The following is a 4,555-nucleotide window of genomic DNA, read 5'->3' as shown; positions in this document are numbered from 1 at the left end:
CGGTGTTCTAAAGGTTGATAAATCTATGGGTTTAGGGCTAATTATGATTAATGATGCAGGAAGCTTCCATGGAGCATGGTGTATTCCTGGGATAGCTCCTGAGGAGGAGCAGGATGAAGCTTTAGCGGCTTTGGAGGCGATAAAGTGGGCCAAAAGGAGTATCTAAAAGTAATAGCTGGAAGGTGACTGTCTTAATGTAGTTAGAGCTATTAATTACAATATTGAGGCTGTGAAATGGTAGAATAATTCAATCATATTAGATTGTAGGGAACTTTTAAATGGGTTTAATGAGTGGTGTTGTGTTCATGTTCCTAGGGACTAAACAATGTAGCCAATAATCTGGCAAAGGAAGCTAGAATTAGTCATAATTCTTTCTTTTTTTGGGTCCTGAAACCTCACCTATGTGGTTGTCAACTCTCATTAGAGAGAAACTAATTGTTGCGATTTGATGATGCAATAGAATTTTCTTTTCCTATTAAAAAAAGACTATAAATGCAAATCAAAAGGCTGAACCATGTACTTATGGGATGCCTTTTGTTGCAAGGAGAGAGACTTCTGATCTAGGGACAGTGGAATGGAAAAATCATAGTCCACTAGTTAACATGAATATGTTCGAAAAAAGAAAAAAGAAAAACGAAAAAAGACTACTAACATGGATTTGTTCACAATTTTGATTTGATGCGAAATTTTGTTTATTATATCCTGGCTAATATAAGGTTTATAGGTTTTATTTGAGACCCATCGTTAAAAGATAAAAATGGGTTGTTGCGAAATAAAATAAAAAATCTTTTATCCACGTATTTTGTTAATAGCTAATTTGTCCATAATTAATTTGTGTTAATAAATTGATTAATAAAATTACAGTTAGTGTTAGATTATTAGTTTGGGTGTCTATGATCATCAAAACGTGAAAATAAAAATTAATTTTTATCGAAAAAATTTGACCAATCGAAAATATCAATTTATTGGTTTTCATGAAAAAATTTAATGATTTGTACATCAGGTTTTTTTAAGCATTTAGGGAAATTTCTATGGGAATGAACAAATCTAATTTTATTTTGATCCTAGTGGATGGCCAAACACGTTTTCCCACTATGGGAAAAGAAGTGGGCGGTTGATCATCAAGCGTCAGGTCAAAGAACAATCGCCAGCATTTGTAGCTCAAACGCGGCGTTGGAACCACAAGCGTGGGCGTTTGAAGCTTAAACGCGACGTGCTTTCTACGCACGCTGGCGGTTGTAGCAAAAATGCCAACAAATAGTTTTTTTGATAATTCAAAATTCACTTTTTTATCTCTATAAATTACCATCATCTTCAAACAATTCACTCACACCAAAATTCACTTCTCTTGAATTTTCTGTACTAAATTTATTTCAATTTTTTAGTTTATTCTTGGTGAAATGGCTGAAAAGGCAATCACATTTTTTTGCGATGCAAAACTTGAAGCTGTTGTTTCTAAGATATGCGGGAGTTTTAAAAAGATTGAAAATTGTAAGAGGGAAGTGCAAGTTTTTGAAGTTGCTTCATGAAAATGTTCCGCTAAAAAGCAAAGAAGAGTTCCAGTTCTGAAAGTTAACAACAAAAAATTCAAAAACAAAGGCGAAACTGTCAAAGAGCGCGTTGAATGGAAGATACGTCAAATGAAGATAAACAGTAGTCCAAAGCTTGTACTTGATTTTTATTGAAGTTGTTTAGTACTTTTTATTATCGGTCCGCGAGTTATAACCCCAAAGGTGTCACTATCCATCCATAAAAAACCCATCAAAATAAAAGTAACAGAAAAATTACAAAGAATTTTGATGAAACCAATTTTGAAATTTGGAGTTTTTATATCACTTTTTAAAATTTTGGGGGTTTTTGTATCAATTTTGTTTAAGATGGAGCTTTAATTGATCCCAACATTTGAATGGGGTTTTTGTACCACAAGTTCGGTCACCTTGGGTTTTTATGACTAGTTCTGTTTTATTATTGTCTAAGTTTATATCTTGTAAATGAATTAGCGGTAATATCAATGAATGAAAATATTTAGATTTTAAAATAGATTTCCCCTTCAGATTAAGTGAAATTTATTACAATTTAAACTTGCAAATAACATCAAACTACATTTTAATAAACCACAACAAAAACATCAAACTGCATCAAATCCAATGACATTATCTCTGTAGAGTTCATATCATTCAAAATGCTTAAACTCTCTTTCGGTTTCTTCAGTAACTTGGTCTGAGCGATGGTTTTCTGTAAAACAGATAAACAACAAGTTCAAATATTTATGATGTAGTTGATCAGTGAGGACAAAGGTAAGATACTCACCAGTTCTTCGTTGGATAATCCTGAATGCTACGTGGTAGGTTGGGAAACCTACAATAAATACACTGCAAGTGCACAATATCTAACTAGTAGAACAATGGCAAGTACAGGTCGTTTCCACGAGGAGTGTGAAATACTCAACCAACTAATACCAAAAACTAAGTAATCAACAATATAATGTTTTTGAGAGTTTTCAGAAATTCGGACAAAAATGAAATAATAAATAACAAAGATGTAACCAAAATGGAGAGTGGATTCTCAGGGTTTTCGATTTCCACCAATTCAATCATATAAACCTCTACTAATTTCTATTTATTACTCAAGACAAATATCAAAACCAATCTCATGTCTCGGAAGATGGTATGTAAACTATAAGGTATTGTTTCTCCCTTGTGACTTCCTTCGCTTCATAGGTAGTGTTTCTAAAGCATTACCTATCAATCCTAAAGCATATCACGTCAAGGGATTTAACCGAAGCACGAAATATCAATTGAAGATCATAGATAATCAAAAAAATCACGTAAACAATTGAGTACCAAGCTATAAGAAGAGAAATTAATAATCATTCATATCATTATTAGAAATATCATTGTTCAATCTCAGCCTTAACAAACAATTTAGCAAGGCATGACTATCTCAAAAGCCATAAAATAAATCTAAATGAAAACTCTCCCTAATCAAGTCGTAATTGAAACAAAAAATTCAAACCCTATTCTTCTTTTCTAGCTGCGGCTCTGTAGCCGTCTGCCGGCCTTCCTACTTCTGATTTGGTCTCGAGAGAATTATATATGTGCTGCCAAGGGTTCGAATGGGACCAAAAGAAACAACCCACTAGGCCCAATCCAATACCACCGATCTCCAAATTCAGGCCTTCCCCAATCGAATGCAGCATTCACTTAGGCCACTACCGACTGCACAAGTCCAACTCCAACGAACTCATGTCCAGGCCATAGCACTTCCAGACTGACAACGGCACTCATTCAGCAGCCACCACCAATCACCAGAAACTCGAGTTTCTCCCTCTTGGTTCTCCCTCTTGGTTTAATCTTTGTCAACACCATCTTTTACAGATTGTCGTGGCTCATGCAATCACCCACTCAGTGCTTGTGTGCGTCTCCTACACAACTCAACAGTTCCAGACAACCCATTTCTTCACTGATTTCGCTTGAAGCTTCAGTTCTACGAGACCCTACCTTTCACGACCTTCAACCATTCTCATTGACTATCCTCCACCGATAGCATCTTTAGCTAATTTCCTGTTGTCTTCTCGTCATCCATGCAAGAACACCCAAACTCCATTGTTGTTCTCAACTGCAAACTCCTCCAATATGACCAGCAAGGCACGGCACCAACAATACACTTCTTCGTGGATAAACTCGAGCACCAAACTGCTTTGCATTCCTCTCCAGTTACTCCTGCTCAACGAAAACACCATATACTACAGCAGACTCATACAATCACAGAGCATCATCATTAAATCACGGCCGCAGCATCAACTCGACAGCTTTACCATCACAGCCAAACCCGAGTTCTTCTCTTTCTCATGCACAATCCCATCATGTTGCAGTCATGGCTAAGATTACTGCCATTAGTACTGCACCCATGGAAATCTCCAACTACTGGCATCATCTCGATGGAATACTTTGCCAAAACAACCCTTTTCTTTACTGTTGATTTTCGTATTTAAAAGTGCTGCGAAGAAGTCCGACTAAGACCTAGCCAAATGCCATGGCCCAGTCCAATTGCTCCAATATCCAACACCAGTTCCTGCTGTTTTGCCTTTGTTTCGCAGACATAGCACTTTGCCCTCCGGATTCAGCCACCTTCGCTGTATAATTCACTCAGCCATCATTTCTGGTGTAAAATTCGGACCGAATACAAATCGAGCAGCTCCATTTCATAAATCCCACAACCATTAGCTTGTGGTTGATGACTTAATACCCTTCTCTTTATACCGGCAGCTAAAACCAATCACCACTAGCAGCTGTACATACATTCAACAATCATCTTCTTCCCTGAGCATCTCAAATTTTTAAAACTTCTCAGCCGACGCCATTGTAGGTATCAGCAAACACCACTGCTGTCATTTCCCATCTAAACAATCATTGTAGGTACTCGAGAAAAAATCACCACTGCCTCCAATTTTCGTCTTCTGTCCGTGTAAGAGTCTCAGCACCATAAGAAATAGTGGTGATAACAGCTGCCTTTTCTTCTGATAAGAAATGAATTTTCTTGTCTTTTGTTCTTA

This window comes from Papaver somniferum, chromosome 5, assembly GCF_003573695.1.
Source record: "Papaver somniferum cultivar HN1 chromosome 5, ASM357369v1, whole genome shotgun sequence".
NCBI classification, from domain to species: domain Eukaryota; kingdom Viridiplantae; phylum Streptophyta; class Magnoliopsida; order Ranunculales; family Papaveraceae; genus Papaver; species Papaver somniferum.
Note: the sequence above shows the minus strand (reverse complement) of the source record.